Raw genomic sequence first — 26,389 nt, 5'->3', positions numbered from 1 at the left:
CTGCTTCCTTGCTTGTTTTTGCACGGATAAGGAAGAGAGTAACTATCACCCAAGCACCCAAACTTGACCAAATTTTAAATTGACCTTCATGATATTAGTAATTTTCGAATTTGCTTAATCAAGTCCTCCTATTGATTTCACGAAAGAGAAGGGTGTGTCGAAGGTCACACTCGAGAAACCCTTCAAACCGCACCCACCGTGTGAATACCATCATTCGGCTCCGACGAACCCATTTTAGTCACAGACGCAGAAAGAATGCCCCCATATTGTCAGAGTAAACAGGAATTAAGAAGGAAAATATTATCGTTTACTTGAGATTCGATTTTTTGCACTCAGTTGAATGAACGAGGAGCATGCGGCTCACGGAGAACGCGTGTAGTGCTTGATTTTCTCTGGTTAAGTTGTTTTGTTTCACTCGCCTTGATTAAGCACGAATACCTCCCAGTCGCGACTTGGACCTGTCAAGGAATAAATTGAATTTCATTTCATTGACTCATCGAAAGAGATACGCTTAACACTTTGGAGGTGAAAAACAGCATCGATTTTAACTACAGCCGTAATACAGCAGCTGTGAATAAGTACTGCCCATTTTCACAAACTCGATAGTTTTTGTAATGAACAAGCATGTTGAATACGCAACCATTCGTACTGCGAGTTCTCGATATAGTTGTTTGTCCATTTCTAATTTGTAGCTGCAGTAATTTATTGGAGTCCGATGACTTCAATGTCAATCCCATTTTCAATAAAACGGCCTTTGCTTAAAGTTCATCCCCCCACAATAAACTTCATCACGGCCTGCTAAACTATTGATAAAGTGTCCCAGTGCTCTTGTAAAATTATTCATAATCTCTTATCCGTCAGTTTCAAGTTTCAAGGTCGCATCTAGTGACAATAACACCATTCAAACTAACGTTCTTTCTTTAATCCATGGAAAGGAATGTGAATAGCCTGCCCTGTTGTTTCATCTCTGGCAAAGCAGAGACAGTATCCATTGGAAGAACACTATTTCCAAGACTACTCAACTCCTGAATGTCTCAAAGACGATGTTAATTGAACGTCATAATGATGAGTGTCATCACATATTCTATATCAATACTAGGTATGCCACCATCCCTCTATATTCGTCTCCCAAAAGGATCGTTTAGTTTCGTACCCACCAGATGTCGATAATGATTGCCTTGTGCCTTATCCAAGGTAGTTAAATGCGTTCAAATGACAGTTTGCAAAGCACATAATGACATGTAAGTCATAACACAAGATGCAAGTCGAGGATATACACGACCCTGTATCAATTATTCATTATTCCATTCAAATTTGAACGCATCTAGCTGATATTGGAATCAGGCAATCACAAACCCTGCTACAGCTGGGATAATAGAGAGAGCAGTGATCTGTCACAACAAAGGGACATACGGCATGGTGTCATGCTATGAATCCATTAACTTCTCCTCATTCCTTACAAAGAAGAGGGATCAGGCTGATAATCGCCACAGCACATGCATGACGCATTGCAAGCCGGGGAAGGTGGTCTTTGATTATTGGGTTAAAGTTAATCTTTAACTCTTGATTCCTTCCAGAAGTGAAGCGTTTCGGAGATTTGCCGAATACGTGACGATATGGTTTATGATATACCGGTGCTAGGGGATGAGAAAATACGTGAAACTTAACCCCAAATCGCCGTTGGTCTGATGAGGACGAAGTCACAACCAAAAGGGCGGAAAAGGACTACTTTGATCCAGAAACGAGGAAGAAAACTTGAAGACTTGAAGATACCCATGGACCCTCAATCAGGTCTCTGGATCTCTAAGCACTGTTCCTTTGCATATACATGCTAAGGAACGACTGTCGTGTTTTGTTTTGATCATACAGCTGGCGCCACAGGGGTTAATGACAATATTGCAATGAATCATGCAGCCAATAATGAAAATGATATGAAAACATTGATAATTGTCGAGAGCAGGTAGAGCTAATCCACAGAGTGGTTTAGTTCCTTGATCATCCTCTAGAAAGCGCTGTAATGATAAACGGAGATTGCAAAGAAGCTTACCATGAAAACAACCTACCAATCTATCAATCTTTACAATATAATAGTCAAGAGCAAAACGTTGTTGCATATATGCATAAGGTCATCAATCTGTGCAAAATGTACGAGGGTTCAGTGTATGACAAGCCACCAACAGTCGTCATCAGAGACGATCTCGTTCTCCATGCGGTACGTTTGTCCCACGAATCCCTTGATATTCCTTGCCCTAGTTCTTTCAGTAGGATCTATATGGCCCACTTGTTTTCAAAGACCTTACCAGCAGTCTACATTTTCCGAAAATCAAGAGATACACTTGAGACTTCCATCAAAGTGTCACCAGAATATGTCACTATCACGTTTCATCAAATCGTGGATGTCCAACGTTAAAATATTCCGTTATCATTATGTAATAGGATTCGCTTGATACATCGTATTGTACTAATATTCCATTTGTTTTACCGCAATGTGCTTCAGCCGCACTGCCTCTCTTTTTGTCTTACTCACGGGTATATCACAATATATCCGATTTTGAATATTCGATTTCTTTGAGAAAAGGTATCACAATTCGATCGTCAACAATGACCCGTATGAAGGCTACCGGTGTCAGTAAGCCATATTATTCTTTCTTGCATAAACATATATTGAGGTTTTCCAAAAAAAAACAATAATCCTTATATGTATCCAAATGATGTGTTCTAAGAATTTTTCAAGACGAATGGTATCCAAAACGACAAATGCACAACCATCGAAGTCCTAGAAGATGATGTCCTGCTGCGAATTTCTAGTCCAAACTATCCGATCAGCTATTCATCCTGACGTATATCCTTCGTGTAATACTCCAATTACAGACTGCTTTCCATTTCCAGCATGTGCATTAATCGTGACAGTAACTGCTTAATCCCGGAGCATCTTGATACCACCAGTGTCCACATCCTGTCATTCCGAAGCCATTGTTCCGACGGCCGCCCAGCCCGGAGCACTAGACAACAATCTCCATTTGTCCCAGTGAGGCTTCAACGTGTACAAGATGAGTTATAAGCCGGCTGTCAGTCAAATCAATTCCCAAGACACCGAGATCTGACGGAGACAATGCAGCGCAAACCCTGTGCACCAATACACCCAGCAACCCAGTCCATCAATCTACTCGAGAGTCATTTGATCGACGTAAGATCAGGACTGTCACTTCGATTCCCGGGGAAAAAGGTGGACAAAAAGTGACGGATCAAACGTCCAGAACTAAATGAAGCGCGTGTCTGTTCAGTTAGCGTCTGAGGCTAATCACTGTCATTTTGTAATGCCGTTGACAGTGTATAGCTGTGTTGTCTTTTCCCAAGGAATGAGCATGAGTATGGATGGAGTTTTCAGAGGTACGTGATAATGCTGACCTTCTCTGTTCATGAAATGACATTAACCATTGTGAGCCATCCGCGCCATCGTCTTGATATTGGCGGTGAGAGATTTTCAACGTGATTTTTTATGTAATTCACTACGGCCGAACGTTGTTGGTCTTTCGCCAGCTGTGGTAGCGTTTTCACCCTCCACGGTGATTGATAGCTGTAACCCTCAAACAGTCTCAAGCCTAGCGATTATGAAAACGAAGTTTCTTTGCTGCAGCAAGCCAGCTATGCCAGATATAGCGTATGGACATTGCTAGCGATACCATTAGCATCACCCAAATGCAGTTTTCAACTTTGTTACTGACGAGCGTATAAACATGCAAAGCAACATCTGAAATTTAGCTTTTGGTCAGAAACGCATTACTTTTGTACCACTCATTATTTTTACATTATCCTTTTTACCTAAAAGCTTTGGTTTGTTATTAAACAAACAGTAAGATAACTAAGTGCCATAATCATGAAAGGTGCGTATCAAAGCTCTTCACCCTAAAGGACGAATTGTGTGTCCACTTCACCTCACATTCATTATCATCGAAGGAGTACCACAGTTCTTCATGTAGAAAATCTACCTTTTTAGGTCAACTTAAGATGACACAGACTTGGTCTCTGATGCTAATTCTCGTAGCATTAACAGAGTCACTGCCATTGTCACTGCAGTGCATTTTGATGTCTATCCTTGCCGCGTACTCTGAGATGTGTCACAACAGGAAAGTGATTACTGAGCCGTAAAAGGGCTTTCTTCATCTCTTAGCATGCGGTAACCACTGTAAGCCGGAGGGGATCCCTCCTTGCTTTCCGAGAAAATGCTTTGCAAACCATTTTACAGCAAATTTTGAATTGAAGTGGAGTGTCTCAAGAAAATACTTTGAACGTGACGTCAAGGAGACGTTTTATATTTTGAAATCATTTGCACAACGCAGTTAATAAAAACAAAAATCGGGCGTTGCTGTTTTAAAAACTGATATCGAACTAGAGGCATTGATTTTCTCACCAGACACCGCGATAAATGTAGACCAAAACCGAGGCGGCCAAGTTCTATTCTCAAATTTATATATTTTAGCATAGGCCTAATCCACCGAATCCTCATAACTTCTGACATAACGTTTTTGCCCCTTACCTCGCCGTTAAAAGAATTCAGGCCTCGCCCAATACACGGTCTATTGTGGGTAGTTGTAAAACAAGAAACACAGAAACGAAACAGAAACACAGAAACACAGAAACGAAACGCAGAAACCAGTCTTGTGGCGAATTCTGGTCTGCAAACTCCATCTTGTTGCCATGGTTGTGGCCGCGAACGCGGGTGTAACTAAAACTGGTATTCAGTCGGAATGGAAGGAGGAATGCTCATTTCCCAATACCCCTTTTAGCCTCATCAACGTGTGCGCAGATTGGCAGCATCCGGCCTGATCGTGCCAATACACTACATGTATGTACTACACGGCGTAAATAGAAAATAGTCCTTCGAATAGCGAGTCCTGTTCTTTTGTACATTCCATGGCCTGTGCACGACACTGGGCTGAACATCCCTACTACAACCTCATTAACATAAACAGATATTTAAAGGGACTATTTAAAGGCAGCAGCTGGGCAGGCAAGATTGAGTTACTCCAAGTCCAAGTCTAGTGCCCGCCCCCCCCCCCCCAAGTTGCTCCATGTATCCCCTCAACAACTCTATTGCATTCCGGCTGGCCGCAACCCACCAACCTCAGATTTTACTTTTAAACGACAATAACAACGGATTGGGCAAGGAAAGTATCGGCGTGCCGCTTGATTCCAACTTTTATGAAAACCCGTTTGATTTTCGTTTCTGCGTTTCGTTTCTGCGTTTCTGTGTTTCTGTTTCGTTTCTGTGTTTCTTGTTTTACAACTACCCGTCTATTGTCATCAAACAAAGCCCGCTCGCGCCTTCGACCTAATATGTAAAGTCAAGGACTTAGTGAGCCCCCCTTGAGGTCGGGGGAGCTCCCCCGAACCCCCCTACGAGCATATGTTAAGTGCAAGCTCTAACAACTACAGCTGTTACAATGGGGGGACACCCCCCAAACCCCCCTCCGTCGACATAGGTTTTTACCAGTGCGTTGGGGGGAAGCTCCCCCCAAACCCCCCCGGTGGACAGTCAACTAGCCCTTCTGTGTCATACTGCTGGAGGGGGGGGGGGGGGTGCGATGGGACCATCCTTCCGACACATTTTTGTTTTGGTAATGTAATACATTGTGATTGTCCTTATTCACGGAAATCGGGCGTTTCCAGTGATATACGACACAAATGGGTTGTCCTCATGCATTCACTTTGGAAACGCATTTTAAAATAGATGTTAGGTCTCATTAGGGAGTTTTTTTTGTTATTCATGCGCGGCCAAGCCCTAACCGTAGTTCCTAAAATCATTGATTTCTCGGTCCTTACAGTATGTCAGCGTTGATTCAGCAGTTGTTTTGGCAAAGACATGTTTTTTTGGAGTTTCTGAAACCTATAGCGCTACTCAATAGGCGACTAACAAGAAACTACGCATTTATACTGTTGTTGCCGACGTATGTGTACACTGAACTTGGGATGTGCGTCGGCCCCGTGTTAAAATGCCGTCCAGTGCCAGTTGGTGCGTTTTTCGCTGATTTGTGCAAAATTCAACATATCTCAAAAGTTCAATGGTTGACCCTCGATTTTTTTTGATTTTTGTGTAGCGTAAGCAACTGTCTTTCATGGGAGAATGGTCTCTGTAAGAATTATTCAGGAAGAAATGTATAATATTTGGGGTTTTTCGTGATTGTCCGGCCCAATTGGCAATATTGCCATTTGGGATGGTGAACATAGCTAGGAGCAAATGCGACGCTTATGATTTATTTAAAGAAATAAAATGCCCGATTTAACATCCTGCAGAATCAGGGGAATCGGGCGTTTCCAGTGATATACGACACAAATGGGTTGTTCTCATGCATTCACTTTGGAAACGCATCTTAAAATAGATGTTACGCCCTGTTAATGGGGCACGTCATCATCGCGTACATTTGGGAAAAACTCCCTAACGAGACCTTACGTCCTGTTAATGGGGCACGTCATCATCGCGTACATTTGGGAAAAACTCCCTAACGAGACCGGAGCAGACGGCTGAAAGTAGTTTAATTATTGGCCGCTAGGGTGCAGAATGTCGCTCACCCGAATTTTTCACGCAACTTTTGCTAAATAGAGCTAGTTCTAGTTTGTTATTCATTTTGATACTTCAGATTTGGGCAGTAGACCAATATAACTTAGTCGTCAGTGTGGTTTTAAGCAGGAAAAACGTATTTGTTTTTCTTAAAGTGCCTTTTTTGGACGGGTGTGTGCGATTGTTTTTATGTCACGTGACCTCGATCATGTCGACACAAAATTGAAATAAACCACCCTTTTCTGTCATTATTTAGGACGGATATTTCTCTGATAAAAATATTAATATAATTGGCCAATTTCTTAGGCATATGATGTAGCGAATTCCCATGAAGATTTAAATTAATTTCAACCAATGGGATAGCAACCACCACCGGAAGATCGCGGAGAAATCGGTAAACTCAACGGAGTTAATTCAGAAAAATACCAAAAAAAATTGTTTGTAGGATATACAATATTTACTCTCTTTATTTCTCATCAAATCAGTATATACTCCCACACACACGTGTATCTTAAGAGCCCCTCCTAAAGGGGGGCTTATAAATTCCCATTGTTCTACAGTCTTAATATGTAAAGTCAAGGACTTAGTGAGCCCCCCTTTAGGTCGGGGGAGCTCCCCCGAACCCCCCTACGAGCATATGTTAAGTGCCAGCTCTAACAACTACAGCTGTTACAATGGGGGGACACCCTCCAAACCCCCCTCCGTCGACATAGGTTTTTACCAGTGCGTTGGGGGAAGCTCCCCCCAAACCCCCCCCCCCCCCCGGTGGACAGTCAACTAGCCCTTCTGTGTCATACTGCTGGAGGGGGGGGGGGGGGGGGTCGATGGGACCATCCATATAGTAATTATAGTTCCTTCCGACACATTTTTGTTTTGGTAATGTAATACATTGTGATTGTCCTTATTCACGGAAATCGGGCGTTTCCAGTGATATACGACACTTAAATGGATTGTCCTCATGCATTCACTTTGGAAACGCATTTTAAAATAGATGTTACGTCCTGTTAATGGGGCACGTCATCATCGCGTACATTTGGGAAAAACTCCCTAACGAGACCGGAGCAGCCGGCTGAAAGTAGTTTAATTATTGGCCGCTAGGGTGCAGAATGTACGCCGCTCACCCGAATTTTTCACGCAACTATAGCTGAATAGAGCTAGTTCTAGTTTGTGATTCAATTTGATACTTCAGATTTGGGCAATAGACGAATATAACTTAGTCGTCAGTGTGGTTTTAAGCAGGGAAAACGTATTTGTTTTTCTTAAAGTGCCTTTTTTGGACGGGTGTGTGCGATTGTTTTGTTTATGTCACGTGACCTCGACCATGTCGACACAAAATTGATATAAAACCACCTTTTCTGTCATTATTTATGACGGATATTTCTCTAATAAAAATATCAATATAATTGGCCAATTTCTTAGGCATATGTAGCGAATTCCCATGAAGATTTAAATCAGATGTTCTCGTAACCTGTTACAACTGGTCTGATTTATAATTCAGCGCTACAACTGGTCTGATTTATTTATTCAGCGCCATTTTGAAAAACCAAAAAAAAATGTTTGTTGGATATACAATATTTACTCTCTTTATTTCACTTCATTTACATTATATACTCCCGCACACACGTGTATCTTAAGAGCCCCTCCTAAGAGGGGGGCTTATAATGTAAATGAAGTGAAATAAAGAGAGTAAATATTGTATATCCAACAAACAATTTTTTTTTGGTTTTTCAAAATGGCGCTGAATAAATAAATCAGACCAGTTGTAGCGCTGAATTATAAATCAGACCAGTTGTAACAGGTTACGAGAACATCTAATTTAAATCTTCATGGGAATTCGCTACATATGCCTTAAAAATTGGTCAATTACATTAATATTTTTATTAGAGAAATATCCGTCCTAAATAATGACAGAAAAGGGTGGTTTAGGTCCTATTTCAATTTTGTGTCGACATGGTCGAGGTCACGTGAGTCGTGACATAAACAAAACAATCGCACAGACCCGTCCAAAAAAGGCACTTTAAGAAAAACAAATACGTTTTTCCTGCTTAAAACCACACTGACGACTAAGTTATTTTAGTCTACTACCCAAATCTGAAGTATCAAAATGAATTACAAACTAGAACTAGCTCTATTTAGCAAAAGTTGCGTGAAAAATTCGGGGGAGCGACATTCTGAACCCTAGCGGCCAATAATTAAACTTCTTTCAGCCGTCTGCTCCGGTCTCGTTAGGGAGTTTTTCCCAAATGTACGCGATGATGACGTGCCCCATTAACAGGACGTAACATCTATTTTAAAATGCGTTTCCAAAGTGATTGCATGAGGACAATCCATTTAATAAGTGTCGTATATCACTGGAAACGCCCGATTCCCGTGAATAAGGACAATCACAATGTATTACATTACCAAAACAAAAATGTGTCGGAAGGAACTATAATTACTATATGGATGGTCCCATCGCACCCCCCCCTCCAGCAGTATGACACAGAAGGGCTAGTTGACTGTCCACCGGGGGGGTTTGGGGGGAGCTTCCCCCCAACGCACTGGTAAAAACCTATGTCGACGGAGGGGGGTTTGGGGGGTGTCCCCCCATTGTAACAGCTGTAGTTGTTAGAGCTTGCACTTAACATATGCTCGTAGGGGGGTTCGGGGGAGCTCCCCCGACCTAAAGGGGGGCTCACTAAGTCCTTGACTTTACATATTGATAAGCCCCCCTTTAGGAGGGGCTCTTAAGATACACGTGTGTGTGGGAGTATATACTGATTTGATGAGAAATAAAGAGAGTAAATATTGTATATCCTACAAACAATTTTTTTTGGTATTTTTCTGAATTAACTCCGTTGAGTTTACCGATTTCTCCGCGATCTTCCGGTGGTGGTTGCTATCCCATTGATTTAAATTAATTTAAATTAATTTAAATCTTCATGGGAATTCGCTACATCATATGCCTAAGAAATTGGCCAATTATATTAATATTTTTATTAGAGAAATATCCGTCCTAAATAATGACAGAAAAGGGTGGTTTATTTCAATTTTGTGTCGACATGATCGAGGTCACGTGACATAAAAACAAAACAATCGCACACACCCGTCCAAAAAAGGCACTTTAAGAAAAACAAATACGTTTTTCCAGCTTAAAACCACACTGACGACTAAGTTATATTGGTCTTCTGCCCAAATCTGAAGTATCAAAATGAATCACAAATTAGAACTAGCTCTATTTAGCAAAAGTTGCGTGAAAAATTCGGGTGAGCGACATTCTGAACCCTAGCGGCCAATAATTAAACTACTTTCAGCCGTCTGCTCCGGTCTCGTTAGGGAGTTTTTCCCAAATGTACGCTATGATGACGTGCCCCATTAACAGGACGTGACATCTATTTTAAAATGCGTTTCCAAAGTGAATGCATGAGGACAATCCATTTAAGTGTCGTATATCACTGGAAACGCCCGATTCCCGTGAATAAGGACAATCACAATGTATTACATTACCAAAACAAAAATGTGTCGGAAGGAACTATGGATGGTCCCATCGCACCCCCCCCTCCAGCAGTATGACACAGAAGGGCTAGTTGACTGTCCACCGGGGGGGTTTGGGGGGGTGTCCCCCCATTGTAACAGCTGTAGTTGTTAGAGCTTGCACTTAACATATGCTCGTAGGGGGGTTCGGGGGAGCTCCCCCGACCTAAAGGGGGGCTCACTAAGTCCTTGACTTTACATGTAAAGTCAAGGACTTAGTGAGCCCCCCTTTAGGTCGGGGGAGCTCCCCCGAAAGTCAAGGACTTAGTGAGCCCCCCTTTAGGTCGGGGGAGCTCCCCCGAACCCCCCTACGAGCATATGTTAAGTGCAAGCTCTAACAACTACAGCTGTTACAATGGGGGGACACCCCCCCAAACCCCCCTCCGTCGACATAGGTTTTTACCAGTGCGTTGGGGGGAAGCTCCCCCCAAACCCCCCCCCCCCCCGGTGGACAGTCAACTAGCCCTTCTGTGTCATACTGCTGGAGGGGGGGGGGGTGCGATGGGACCATCCATATAGTTCCTTCCGACACATTTTTGTTTTGGTAATGTAATACATTGTGATTGTCCTTATTCACGGGAATCGGGCGTTTCCAGTGATATACGACACAAATAGGTTGTCCTCATGCATTCACTTTGGAAACGCATTTTAAAATAGATGTTACGTCCTGTTAATGGGGCACGTCATCATCGCGTACATTTGGGAAAAACTCCCTAACGAGACCGGAGCAGACGGCTGAAAGTAGTTTAATTATTGGCCGCTAGGGTGCAGAATGTCGCTCACCCGAATTTTTCACGCAACTTTTGCTAAATAGAGCTAGTTCTAGTTTGTGATTCATTTTGATACTTCAGATTTGGGCAGAAGACCAATATAACTTAGTCGTCAGTGTGGTTTTAAGCTGGAAAAACGTATTTGTCTTTCTTAAAGTGTCTTTTTTGGACGGGTGTGTACGATTGTTTTGTTTTTATGTCACGTGACCTCGATCATGTCGACACAAAATTGAAATAAACCACCCTTTTCTGTCATTATTTAGGACGGATATTTCTCTAATAAAAATATTAATATAATTGGCCAATTTCTTAGGCATATGATGTAGCGAATTCCCATGAAGATTTAAATTAATTTAAATTAATTTCAACAAATGGGATAGCAACCACCACCGGAAGATCGCGGAGAAATCGGTAAACTCAACGGAGTTAATTCAGAAATATACCAAAAAAAATTGTTTGTAGGATATACAATAGTTACTCTCTTTATTTCTCATCAAATCAGTATATACTCCCACACACACGTGTATCTTAAGAGCCCCTCCTAAAGGGGGGCTTATCAAAGGTTCATCAGGGCAAATCGTGATGAAACCGACCCCCACGAAACGTCTTGCGATAGGCATAAATCGGCAAAGTCAAATAAATGGACGCTGATGTCGTGGAATAACGGAATCAAAACTGTGAGGTTTCTCCTGAAAATTGAGTCCTCGTCCCTGGATGGAGCATTCCCACCAGCCCACCTTTTTTCCAAAGACTTACCTTCACTGACAAGTTTAACACGTTATCTATCATCGTATCATCTGAACCATTGACCTGCACGTGGTGACAGGTGCGACCCAGACACCAAAACTTCGACATTTTGATGCGGTTTGAAAGGATTCTATTTCAATAATGTTGACATCTGAATATTGGTTGCAAGGAATCTGTAATTTGTATTCACTCTCTGAATTTAAACAGGTGAATGTGACACCTGCGCAATCTCTGTGGCCTTGGAGAGCTTCGAGAAAGATGGGAATCTTGAAACGTTTAAATCATTTTTATGTGCTGAACTCAAATGTTCCCTTTCGTGTAGAAATCAAATTAGATGAAATATGTTTTAATAATATGTTGAGGGAAATAACACAAAATAGCTTAGTTTTGAGCATTAACGCAAGTTTCCCAACTTACCAATAGAAAAAGACAAGTTATCCGTTTTACGTTTACCGAAAAGAACATAGTTCGAAAGTCATTCGCAAAGGGAAAACAAACTGTAGATTGAACTATCTACTTGACAGAGTAGAGATATCCGAGTATGATATGTGTGTCAAGCAGCAATAAAACTGATAATGTGTTTATCAGATGATAGGTACTCCAGTTATGTAATCCAAAAAATGAAACGTGTCACCAGACTGGCGTGAATCAAAATAATCCGAAATAAGGTTCAAGACGGTTCAACGGAGCAATATATTTTTTTCTGTTAGCTGATACATCCGGAAGGCAAAGAATTCTATCAAATACCAGAATTTTTTACAGAGGAAGATGGCTCAGTAATATTCAGTTTTGTATCCATCAGCTTCGGAACGTAAAATAAGGCAACATATCCAAGAGTTAGAAAGTTGCGTTACCTATCCCATTCTAGCAGAAGCTATAGCTCAGGTGCGCTTCGAGCCCGTCAGAGGCCAAAACGGATCTCCGCCCTCACCTCTGATCTGCTGGATGGATGGACCACAACTTTCTCTCTCTGATCGTGACTCATATAAACAGAGGTGATAAACATTTAGCATCAGTTACATATGGTTCTGTACACCCCATATGTTCTGCTCATCCTCCTACGGGAAGACTTTTGGCGCAACAAGAAAAACATGGATAATAAAGATAGTAATGGTCAATTCGGAATTACTTTTAGTGTTACAGTACTCTGAAGAAATTATATTTGTTTCGTAATTAAGGCACCTACCCATTAAGCACAGCAGCATATGTTGTAGCTATCTAGAAATAACAAAATATCCGAGTTTATAAATGACTCCATTTTCACCAATCCAAGGCAGCAAGCTTGACATTTCTTGTATCGGACAACTTGGTGTCGTCATAACGCATTATATATCCAAACTCAACATGTTAAATGGCATCGAAAGACCATGCACATGGCAGCTTGTTTTCAATTGCTTACTCAACTATATAATCTAGAGTATCTCCACCCCATATGATTGCTAACTGGTGATTTGGCAGACATAATATTCAAATACTAAATTTAGAAAATTGACCATTTACAAATAAAAATAGCCTCACTGTAACTGTTGTCAAATAGATGATCGATCAGCATTCACAAACTTGTATTTTTACGAGTAGTACGCGTACTTTTTACTCAAGCTACTAATAACGTTGTATACTGTTCACTGAAAAATAATATTTATCAACGGAGGAATATTATGATATACATCCATTGCTACATGTATAACATATTCAAATCCATTACCCCCGGATCGGATAATCCCACTGTTAAATGCAGAGAACACAATACGATTCTTTTTTTTAAACCTGGCAAATGTCTCGTTACGGCTTTCAGAGATAATGTTATGAAATGGATCAATTTAAAATGCAAAAAATTAGTATTAAGTATTCGCGGCGATACGACATGACTGACATGACCGACTTCAGTCGAAAATACGCCAGCTCTCGACATTGCGATGGTGCATTATGAGAAACAGATGATTTGGTCATACGCTAGAGATGATGGCAACCCACACCCTCTTTTTGGCATCAAAATGCCTTCGACCAGCTACTGTTGATTCTGCAATGTCTCGATGTTAGGGAAGCTACAACACCACAATGCAGATTGTGAATATGGAGACTGAATCAGGCTCGGGGAATGGATCACGTGTCAGACATGCATGTTTTACTCGATCACTTCCCGAAAAAAAACTGAATCATGGATTCTGAAACACGACTGACAGTGAATAAGGTCTGTGAACCAGATCGGATTGCAGACTCGCATGTTTCGCCTTCTCACCTTCTTCGAGTCTGCTCTGATCGCGAGATTCCAATGCCAAGGGGAATTAACTGTAGGATCTGTAAATACTGGATTACAACGTGAAGCCTTTGCACGCGCAACCTTAAATCTAGGATGATTCCTTGACTGACTTTTACTTTTGCGATCGAGAACATTTCTAAAAGAAATACATTCTCACGAATCCTGTTTTGGAGGAAAATGAAATTTCTTACAGTCTTTCGAATATTTTTTTTTCGCGGGTTACTGTTTCGCGAATCGGGCTTATTCGCGAAACCTGCTACAATTAAACGCTTGAGAAAATTTAGTGGCTAACAGTAAGTGGGAAACGCAACTCGCTCCTCCTGGACTATCTTAGCTATCACCCGACATACTGACAACCTCGCAGGGAGCAGTCCGGCAGAGGCGCGAAGTGACAAAAGCTTTATAGTCAAAGATGCTCCTAGGTTTTGCTGCCAGCAGAGCTATTGGTTATTTTGAAAGTGTCCTGGGTGAAGCAGAACCATATCGATATGTTCATAGATTCTTTGCCATATAACGGCTTTAAAGGAATTTTGGCAATGCCAATAAATAGTATCGATTTCATTTCTCTCTATTTATACCAACATAAACAAGTGACCAATCACTGGCATGCATTCGCTTCAAGCTAAACTTAAGTTTGTGTTGACCACAGAAATTTTACCCACATGCTCGTATAGAGAGTAAAGGAGCCGCAACAGGTATAAATCCACCTCATCTTTACGAAATGAGCTGTATATTTGACCCGGGTAATGTTCATCCAAGCACAGGTTCAGGTGAAAACATAATTGGAACCCTCACTTGAAGAAGGCAAGCAGAAAGATAACCAGAGAGCAACAGGAGTGCGATAAGATAGCTAACAAGGCATCAACAAGACGATTGAAAAAGGTAAATAGGCATTTAGAAGTATTTATGTACTTCTGATGTGTAAGTATGCCAAGTACAAGGCCAAACATCGGCATTTCAGTTACAACGGTATTTTTAAAAAATGTACTTTAGTCAACCAACTCACAGCTCCATTTGTGAATTCAACCTGTCGACCAACATGTATACACTTCATCAATTCGATTAGCTATTTATAGCAAGATAGGTCAAGATAAATCAAAGACGGCCGTGTGGAATCTAATATCGCCGAGACAAGAAAATTGAACTATTTCGCTAGAACATTGAATCAGAGAAACTCATGTTAAAACAGGAGTCAACAGGGACATTCAACTAGGCTTTTCCTTGAATTACTGACGTAGCGGACTAGCTGACGGGTGATAAGAAAGCTAAGGAGAAGGTCAGCATGGTGATTTCAGGTGAACAGGGGTATGAAGGGAGGTCTGTGTGTACCTGTGTCCGGTGGGATAGCCAAGCATCTGTTCTGGATCAGACCAGTGTTGCTACAAGCGCTCCGGCAATCGAAACCAAGTTTCCGAAGATACCACCGTGCGATGCGAGGGGTCCTCGATCAGGCAATGATAACAGTGGTTATACTCTGATCTGATTCTGCTGAATACATAAACCATAGCTTCTGCTTCAAATCTACGCCAATTGATGCTAAAAGCAATATATTTAGAAACGGGTGAAGGAGATGATTATCACTGACTGAAACATAAAGCTTGGGATGGCAATCATTATTTCAAGGGCAACTTAAAATAAATGAACATATTTCTAACGATAAACCAATTCAAAATACTTTTTTTGGGTTTTGTTTGCTACATGTACCTATTCTGTCGCACGTGAGTCGAAAAATGAAACAAAACAGCATCTTCTTACAGCATCTTCTTTTAGGCAGCAGAAGGGCTTAGAGTCTGGTTACTCTAAGATTCGATGACTTACACTCTCGGAGTGATGTTCTTCGCATCTGAATCTAAGAAAGTGCAAAGCTGCCTATTCGAATTTATCTTATCATTTTCTTCTTTTCATTTGATCTTGGACTACCATCTTCTACCAATATTTATGTTATTTCACGTAACCTGACATGAGTACGATATCATTCCGTATAAAAACTACACTTAAAACTGGTTGCGGAGTAAGTTACTGCGACGCGATATTTACGTTGAATGTGTTTAACAAGGTGTGAATGGAGAAAGCCATCATAGGCTGGGAAAAAAACAACATCAAGGTTAATTTAAGACTCTAGGTTTTACGTTATTGCACCTCAATGGCGTAGGAGATTGCGGTGATATTTTGATAGATAAATAATGTCGGCTCCCGGTGCGGTAGGTACTGGCGATTAACTAAGCAAAGGACTACAGATGTCAAGCAAAAATTAAAAAGGTTTTTTGCTCATCAAGAAGCAGACATCGGCTAGACATCGGAAGAGTGTAGGCGCTGTCGTTCTCCGGCTGCCACTCTGACGAGAAGTTGGCGTATTTTTTGTGTAGTAAAGAATATATGTCATACGACGGACTCTTGTTCCGAACTTCCTGTTGAAGTCATTGGTCTCCTTTTGAAGATGTCGTATCGACGATAGCTGAAGAGTTAATTCACCTGTCCGTATCGTCTGGTTTCTTTGGGAGCAGGTAGACCCAGCGGGTGGGGCTAACCCTGCACTTGCCTTGTAACATACCAAGCATTGAGTGGCAAGAATGACTCAATAGAGGAGAAGAATCGAAGGATATGGCACTGAAAATACGTTGAAACAGTCGATTTGAAAAGTAGGAAAAGCTCTATACCATTTTCATCGAAATCCATCAAATGAACTGCTTCAACAAGTAATTCACACAAATTATACACCGACTGAAGATTGATTACATGGTAACCAGTGGGGCTTTGAGTCCATCTTACTCTAATGCTGTACATGGACATTGAATTAAAACGAGATCTAAATAAATTAAAGTTGAGGCAATCCAAATCGGATATCACAATAGCTGTACTCATGTAAGACACGTATACTTGTATGCAATTTAAAAATTTTACAGATAATCGTCTCCAGTGATTATTAGAACATCAATGCTCCAGAAACAGACCATTATTGAAAATCGACACTTTTTCGATCGCAGTGATGTTGAGGAAGGACAAAGTCTTCTGTCAACACGAGCTGAGAAGCCAAATAATGTTTTACGTGTTGTAATGAAAGGATGTCGAAACCTCGACCTATGTCCTTGTGGATGGTGATACAAGAACTTGCGTTACTACTTCTGAACATTAGATCTCTTGATACTTGTGTAAATATGTCACAACCATCTCTAGTACGATCACAGGGATAATTCGACTACATAGGAGTATAAATATCCGTATAGAATATCTATAAATATCAGCATCAAACTTTTTTTCTGTTGCGCTTGAAATTCTTCCTTTGATCCCAGGAGCAACCGGTGTTTTGGTTGTAACATGACGAATAGCTCGAACATGAGAGTTGACATGGTACCTTTGGTTAACATGCAGCTTACAGCGTATGGTTTTTATCCTCAGTTGTCATTCTTTGATAAACATGATAGGTGAGTTCTTCTCTGAGAACAAGTGGAAAGTAGCATACCTTCTGGATGCATCCTCTTCATATATGTCATTCGTTAAGCTTCAGATACTCGTGTTCTTTATCAGCAGTATATGGAATATCATTCTTGTCAAAGTCTGCGCTATTACATGTATGTGGTTGTAATGTTGTGTTAAATGAGGTCTCTTGTCAATGTCCTAACATTATTCTTGGAGAGGACTGCCTAAGTCTGTATTTCCATACTTGCAGAGAATACCTAAATTACCTGCAAGATCGAGGAGAGGATCAGTTTCAGCAACAGCTTCTCGGCTAAGTGAGAATGTTATGATAACGATGTGTGATAGAGGACGTCAGAAGGATAACGCATTAACTGTGCTTAGAATTCATGTCAGAACAACAATTTGGTTAAACTACATCGTACTTAATGTACAGAGGCATCACGAAATGTATTGATGATTTCTGTCATCTTAAGGTGATACAGACCTACTATTTGAAGCACGAGCAAGATATTTTGTAAGTAACATGAGATACTGACCTCGTACCTCTTACAAGAAGGAGGCGATACAGACAGATAAACAGACGGTAAATATTTAGAGTTGCATCAGTTATCGGTTAATTTACTCGTCGGGTTATTGGTTGAAGTCTCAAAGATTAGAGTAAATTAATCTTTAGGCGTCTTCATCGGATTTAATCATTAGTTATATTTTTGCTGCGATATAAGTGGTTAGTTTTAGCATAAATTATAATGATAATGATAATAATGACAATATCGTCACCCCCATGTTCATAATGTTGTTTCTTTGAAAAGGAGCCCATCATTAGCCACATACTGCCAATCAGATCCCTTACAAACCATGATAAGACCTTCCGCTATCTCCGATGCCCAAGAGCAAAAATATTGCAGACAGTACCAAATGCTCGAAGCAATAGTGACAGGGTCCTCTCAAACCTTGACAGTTTGCTCCAAGTTACCTTCTGGCAAAAATCATGATCTCTTCCAACGTAAACAACAAGATGACACGGTAAATAGATAAGTCTCATCTTTTGCATAGAAAAACAATGATGTACTGTAGAACATACACTGATTATCCGCATTTCAGAATCCGTCTTACACGATTTACGACTTGCATCGGATGGTGCAAAACGTTAATGGCTATAAAGGAGATTTATTGATGCAATGTGGGAAATCACTTGTAGAATGGAGAAAGAAATCAATTGAGAAAAACAGCGACAAGAGATAATTACGCTGATGAGCGTGGGAGCTGAATGCATATAGATTGAAGAACATGCTCAACACTCGCAATCAAAATACTGGTATAGTGGTTTCGCAATGAAGTGTTTCAGTCGGAGCAGAATGGAAGACAACAATTATTCTCATTATAATGACATCTTTTTGGAATGGCCAGCGAGCTCAAGAACAAGGTTGGATTTGGCATACCCGTCCGGTACTTTTTGCAGCCTGTATTGAAATAAATGATGATGAATGTGTGAACAACTTTGCAAGGCACTGGTGAATAGTATAAGATGACTAAGTAGACTGGAAAAAAACGGTAAACCTGAGAACATCTGTTTTGAAGTGATAAATGGAAATTGTGATGTTGGTGGATGGATGAAATCCGCCTGAAGGTGTGTGACAGGTGAAGAAGGTGATGCTGCTTTTCGAGATGTTGTTACGGGGTTGATCTGCAGATAAACCTTCCCCTCCCGAAACTTTGAAGTTATCAACGTTTCCTATTTTTGCCAGAGATTAATTATTGGATCGACCTTTCGTGTACAAAAAAAGAATCCAACAGAAAACATTGATTTGACTGCGCCAAGCTTTTACTGAGCATAAAGCAACCCATTCCAAGACTCTGTGCACATCAGTTAAACCGGTGATGCATCTTCAACACGTTTATCTGTTAACATGGTAAACATAACTTGGAAAAAAAGGCAAACCAAACTACCGATGATAAAAAATTGAATAAATATTAAGAAAATCATAGACTTGTAGGTTAAACCCAAGGAGTCTGTACACGTTCATATCATATACCACCAAAGTGCACTCCGGTACGGTTTCCCAAAGACATCCACAGCGTAAACCGGCAAACCTTGCGTGAAGTTGATTTTGAGGCATTGCCATAATATTTACGTGTAATGGATGAATCTTACCTTGATTTTTTTGTCAATGATCAAGTCATTTGATATTTGATTTGTTGAACAGTGTAGGTTGTATGTGGTTGATTCGGGAGATTGGCGCTAAAGCAAATATTAGTCGATTTATCAAGTTGGTGTCAAGTGGAACATTATCTAGTCTAAGGATCTGTGGTGAGCTGGGGCATAAATCACGAGAGAGATTTATTGATTAACAGGTTCTTTGGCTTTTTTAGCTGCAATGGTTCGAGAATCTTTTGTACCACTCTAATAGTCTACCAAGCTACAATTCGAGTGTTATATTTATGATTTTGAATCTTCCTCAACAGAAATCAGTCTCAGTGGCTCGCGCAGAGGCAACATCAGTGCCTGCCAGTGTCAAATCTCTGACGCCCCTTCGATTCCCGGTCAGGCCAGGTACACTCATAGGAAGGGTGACTCTCTACAAAATGTAGGTTTCCTCGAGGACTCCGGTCTCCTCCTACTTAACATGACACTCGCTCGATGCTGTTTATGGAGCCAATTATATCTTCATAGACGCTCAGTTCACAACTCAATATTTCATCACCCTCACCATAAAGCTTGTGCTCGGGATACCGTAACTGAAATAACAATCATGCTTGGTCCTGATTGTCTTCTGAGGCTACTCTTTTAATAACTTCTGACTTACTGCAAGGAATATATACCTCCTGCCGCTGGTTGCAGCACTACACGATTGAAAGAAGATGCTGGCATACCCCGCCCTCCTTCTCTTAAGACGCCTTTGATCGAACACATCTGACGCTAGATCAGACGGATCCGTTCCAACTATGCGTAAGGAATCTTTGTACAGACATCTGACACCGAAAACTGATGTTTCATAATATCATAAATCTATTGATTGTCACGCAAAAAGGATTGAAGGATCAGAATTAGCGCCAGTCAAAGAAGATTCATGAGTCACGGGGATCAAAAGCTTCTTTTATCTTTTAGGCCTAAAATCAGATCCAATGCAACTTAAGCCAAGGTCGCGTGATCAAACAAAGGAGTGATTTGTCGAATGAAAAAATGATATGTTCGCTGATGACGCCGAAAATGATGAGCGACACAAATTCTACGATGTCAGCATGTTTTAAAAGTAACTATGTGTATGCTGGCCCACCCTACCACTAAACTTTGAAGAAAGGAGAGTTTATGTTTTCAGTTGTAGCAACTGGTACAATTTATATCAAGTTCTCTCGTAGTAGGACCAGATCAAATTGTAAGAAGTGGTCTGTATTGACTCCATGCCACCATTGTCAGTTATTGTTGTGAAACTGACCACACTTGTATTCTTTATAATGGTCAGCGAAGCTTGTTGTTTGTCACCTCTATTCATATATTTCAATGGTTAATCCTATGATGTAATTGAGCGAGGTGCCTACATCGGACTGTGCATTTGGCAGTATGAACTCAACCTATTAAGGTGTAGAATTATAGACTTTCTCTGTAAAGCCTGTATCTCTGTCTTATTTGGGCTGAGGCCAGTCTTGGACATTCATGTTTGCGAGGTATAATGGTGAGGTATCTACACTCTTCCAAAATCTTCTTTATCTCTTTCTTCTTAGCGTTCGCACAGGATCAGATTCTAAGGTCGGTTGATGTCAGGAATCGTGGCCTTTTGTTTTTGTCTTCCTTTGTTTCCCACAGTTTCTTCTCGACATTGTGATCATCTTGCCAGGTCGTTACCTGCCGGGCTTATCGAACAGAGTGCAGTCTTGGAGGATGTGGTATACGAGCTGTTCTTCTTGTCCACATTGGCACTGTGAGGAGCTTGCCATCAAATGTCCTATGCGAAGACGGTTGATGATGGTGCTTTCCTTCCGCTCCAGGTTTTGAATGCAGGCCTGTTTTGGCTTCCCTCTATGAGATAGCGGTATTTTCTTGGCACATTTTGATCCCTTCTTTCGTTAGTCTACCCGCTCTTTCTTTGCCTAAGACGCCGCAGTGTGATGGAATCCACTGCAGTAGCGCTCTACTCGACCTTGACGTCGGAGTCTCTCTCGCAGATTCTGCGGATGTCTGAGAGATACACCAGTGAGCAAACAATACTGTTTTAGTTCGTGACCTTCGCATCGGGATACGTTGCACAGATCGCTCCCTCCCAGATGACTAAGTCGGCCATTCCCGGAAGCGAAATTTTTTTCTGCAGGATACTTCTGCCACAGTGTACATCTGACAGCCAATCACAATTGGCGCGATCTTTGACGTCACACTGTTTATTTATGCATGATAATGCAAATACAATGGACGATACCGAGTCGCATGCCGAGTGCCACTTCAACTGTGAATGTGACAATAGTTCATTGTCTGACCCCAATTATGCTCAACTCAAGGTTTGTGTCGTAGTGTTTAGGAATGAATTGCACAGATTCATTGTAAAATTGATGATATTATGCGTACAAAAGAGGCATCAGCTGATCTGATCGCTACATTGCAGTGTATGCATTGATTTGTGAAATTTTAAGGGGCAGTGACACTGCAGTGTTGCCAATGTTGATAATTATTAAAGGGACAGTGTATCCGATGTCTCGCGATTTGTGAAATTTTAAGGGGCAGTGACACTGACAGTGTTGCCAATGTTGATAATTATTAAAGGGACAGTGTATCCGATGTCTCGCGATTTGTGAAATTTTAAGGGGCAGTGACACTGACAGTGTTGCCAATGTTGATAATTATTAAAGGGACAGTGTATCCGATGTCTCGCGATTTGTGAAATTTTAAGGGGCAGTGACACTGACAGTGTTGCCAATGTTGATAATTATTAAAGGGACAGTGTATCCGATGTCTGCTGTTGAAGGTATCAGGCCTATTTTGGTAGTTTGAACATTGTTGAAGGGCCATTGTATAAAACACATTTTGACAAGCAAACAAAATAAATTGAATGGTGGCGCCACCTATGCATATACAGCAGAACTAGTTACACGGTTGACAGATAAACATTCAACCTCGGCTATTTTGCCGAGCACAGTGCGCCTTTAACAGACAAGTCCAATAAATACAGTCCACTCGACAATGAAAATACATGTTAAGATACTGCAAATAAATATATTTTAGCTAATATACTCCTCTAACCATTTGCTAACTTGTTCTTTCCAAGATTATCAGAACACGTGGCATTGTTGACATTATTGCGCCATGTGGAAAGATGATGTCAACAAAGACACGTGCTTGCCTTGAATTCTGATTGGCTGTCAGATGTACACTATGGCAGAAGTATCCTGCAGAAAAAAATTTCGCTTCCCGGAAGACTTATGCAACAGACGAAGTGCCGCCATGTTGCAGATACAATCACCCTGTTGAATCCAGAGATTTTTATTCCAGTATCTCATCAGCAACTTAACTTAGTTCAAGGATAATGGAGAAGTTAATACCACCCGAACAAGGTTGACATTGCCTGTGTATCCGCCTACAAATTCCGCTGCTGGTCCGTTGATGATGCACTGACGGACTCAAAGACTCCGATCGACCGGTCACACTGACTGGCCACGCGTTATATCATCGTAACACTATCCACCGTGATCGAGCGTATCTGGTGATGGCAGTTCAATCAAGTTACATTGGTGGAGTTTGCGGAGGACGCCGGCTGAAGAAGTCTGCACGCAACCGGGATGATTCACGACTTGCTGATGTTACAGTTAACAGAACGGCCAGCTCACGCGAAGTTGCAGGGAAAATAACTTTTAGTAAAGTCACTTTGACCATTGGCTGGCGTATCACGCTAATTGCTCCGAAACCAACCGAAACTGTGTGTTTCCGTCGAGATTGCGCTTTCGGAAGGCGTCGATATACCTGATCAGTCTTGTCAAGAGTTGTTTATGACAAAGGCATTGTCAACGATAAAATCGCTGCTGTAATGTTGCTCTTTCTTGTCTTTTTAAAGTAAATTACATATTTGAGACATATGTCACCTACCACTGGCAAGTTAGCATCGTAATCGATTATCAACGGGATGCGACTCAGTCGTAATAGTAAGTCGGAATGGTTCAGCCAAGTTGGCTGACCTAAGGCGAGGAGATGACACTTCCAGATGACCAACTGGGAGACTGTTTGTAACAGGATTAGGGTGCTAGCCTCGTCATGTTTTGCTCCGGGGTAAAAGGTTGTTGTGTGTCTCGAACACACTGGTAACATAGTTGATCAGTTTTGTTGTTGTTATCAAGAGATTTATACTGCCATCAAAATATTTTAATGAACAATGTAAGTCAAATGTGCTGGCAACTTGTGCAGCGAATAAAGCTCTCTGACACTAACTTCGATTGCCATCGTATTCTTCACCATTCTCAGACTTTGTATTATAAAAGCTGTATTAACCGTCTTATTGTGCAAAAATAGCTGACAAATCATCATAATTTCCTTAGGAATATATGCGATGTACGGCGATGAACAACACCCAAGATCACTTTAACCCCAATCATACTAATTGCTTTAGCGAATATTAGTTGTTGTAATTGCGATTAACAATTTTCATGTACTGAATGAAGATACATTTTATGGATTAATAATTGAGTTTGGTAAAATATGTGACTCATGTAGGCAACAGAACGGAACCTTCCCGCAATGAAGCGAAAGCTTTTTGTGACAGCTTGTTGCATCTCGGAAAATTGCAGCCTTGAAATTTTCTGTTGCTATTCTTGCGTAACAGTATGAGTCATTTGGAAGTGTTTCGCTTTCTACATAACGCTTTTACTAGAGTTGTCCTTACGTCGAAATCGTTTAGAAACCATCATTCATTTCCCTCGCATCGTCAATGACAATACGAGTAAATTACAAGCATGAGTAATAAGTATTATACGGATATAAACCAATGTGAGTGGTGTTTCATTTCGAACTGCGTGCTCTCGTCAGTGGTATAATTCGGAATTGCAGTCATCATGTTGATTGCATTCGACCACAAAATGGGCTAAATGAGAGAATGTTCAGGGTGCAACACGAGATTACCAGTCTGACCAAGGGAATGACTTGGCAATCGTCATGAGGGTCAATATAACGCCCCAGTACATCGTTGGTCAGATAGAACTGCTATTGACTGTACCAAAGAGATCGTACTCTCTTTCTTATGTACTGATTGAGTGCGGTATACTAAAGCTTAAAAACCTAGCCCAGGCATCACGTCAAACCATAGGTTTTATCTTAAATTTCTTTGGGAAGACAATTTTGCATTTTAATAAGAGAATCAGGCCGAACCAAATATCTTGATAGTGTGAGTGCCCTGTGCCTAAAATGACCACACGATCAGTGTGAGAAGTGGTAGATATGTCAGAGATAATTTATATGTCAGAGATAATTGTAAAATGATTCGAACATGGACATTTTATGACAGACTGGCCTTTAACTCCGTGCGCATCGTTTCCAATGTAATAGATGAGATGGCAAGGAACATCTATCAAACCTGTAACAGCGCGTTATTTACCATTCATTGAGCTAGTATGTATATCTAGTCTATCAAAAACATGATGAATGGGAGAACTATTGAGAAGAAAAGAAGAAAGAATTCGTTGCAAATCATACGGAACAACAGGTGACGCAGCGCGCTTTTTTATTTAGTCTGTAAAGTTGGTGATGACCAATGCATACTTGTGTCAGATGCAAAAGGTATGGCAATTGAACGAAAGGTATGGTGCCAGCGTACGCATAGATCCCCTCCCATCATGATTCTTAAGGTTCTGGCATTGCTGTGCTGATGAGATATACAGCATTATGTTCTTGGTGACCCTGCTCAGATTAGGTGAACATGCTTCAGACATTGGTAAACCAAATTATTCCTTAAAATAAACCGTTCATGAGCATCAGTCTTGTTAGCTTTCTCCTATGGGAATTATGTTATGCTTAAGACCGAGACGGCAGCGACGGATTGTTAAATGCAGGATTTCGTAAGAAAGCGTTCAGAGATGGAGAGTTGAATGATTGCCCTCAGAATGGACAGTTATGTCGCTGAAGAGAATCAATAATTTCTTTATTTGTCAACAAAACATGTACAGATACCCCGTGAACAGCTGCATAAAATGTTTGTTTGCGTATTTTTTATATTGCATGTCTTTATTACATAGGCGTTCAGTACAGCTTGTATAAATGTAAAAGAAGTGTATTTTAATGGAAAAACGTACATAATTGTATACTTTACAAAATGTAGTAACTGACAACACACCCTGTCAAAATAGTTTGGATATACAGCCAGAAATAAATCCGCACAAAACTACCAGAGACGCGAAATTCCGATGCTAACAGCAACCGGACGTTCAGTGCTTTTATTGTGCCCATCGGATCCCTGTTCCGAAGAAATGATAACTCTAACTCTAAACTGATGTTATTTCTAGCTCTATATCCCAACGTGCTTCTCCCTACGCCCGCTCGTCAATTAGTGTCAATTAATAGAGATCCCACATCGAAATCAATTCACTTTAGCGTAACTGAAGTCAGATGGGATGATGTCAACATGCACTGTTTGACCCATTGCGGCCAGCTATCTTCATGATCGTATATAGATTTCGTTATCACTTTAATCTTGTACATTGATGTAAGGTACCTTCATCTGACTTGAAATACTGAAGATAAATAACGTTGTATAGACTAATGTGAAATGCAAAATCTAGAGGAGAAAATTAATGAGCTCCTCAAGTGAATAACCGAAAACCCTCCGGAAAGTTTAATGTTTACATCAAGGTACATGTTTTTTAAATACAACAATACCTTTTAACGTGCTACCTGTCAGGACAGATATCGGTCTGTCAGCATGCCAGGTGAGAGCGACAACAAACAGGACAAAACATTCTCCGTGTGGAGAGATACGGAGACGGAGACCTCCAAGGTCGTAGGTGGTTTGTGCTTTCCGGCGAGAAAGAATCGTTTAGCATGTTCCTTTGTCGAGGCTTTTTGCATAGGTATGTGAGATACAACCGTACAAAAGGACTTTGGGCTCCGTCCGAATTGAAAGTTTACTTAGGAACAGGGTGATGACAAAAGATATTCAC

At 41.0% G+C, this 26,389-nt stretch overlaps 1 protein-coding gene across 1 annotated transcript in view; it reads right to left on the bottom strand.

Moving 5' to 3' along the window:
* The window catches only part of LOC135484857 (kinesin-like protein KIF26A), a 299,588-nt gene that overhangs the window by 254,698 nt on the left and 18,501 nt on the right, over window positions 1–26,389 (bottom strand). The window lies entirely within an intron of this gene.

This window comes from Lineus longissimus, chromosome 3 (assembly GCF_910592395.1).
Source record: "Lineus longissimus chromosome 3, tnLinLong1.2, whole genome shotgun sequence".
NCBI lineage: Eukaryota > Metazoa > Nemertea > Pilidiophora > Heteronemertea > Lineidae > Lineus > Lineus longissimus.
Note: the sequence above shows the minus strand (reverse complement) of the source record. Positions and strands in the feature narration are given on the sequence as shown.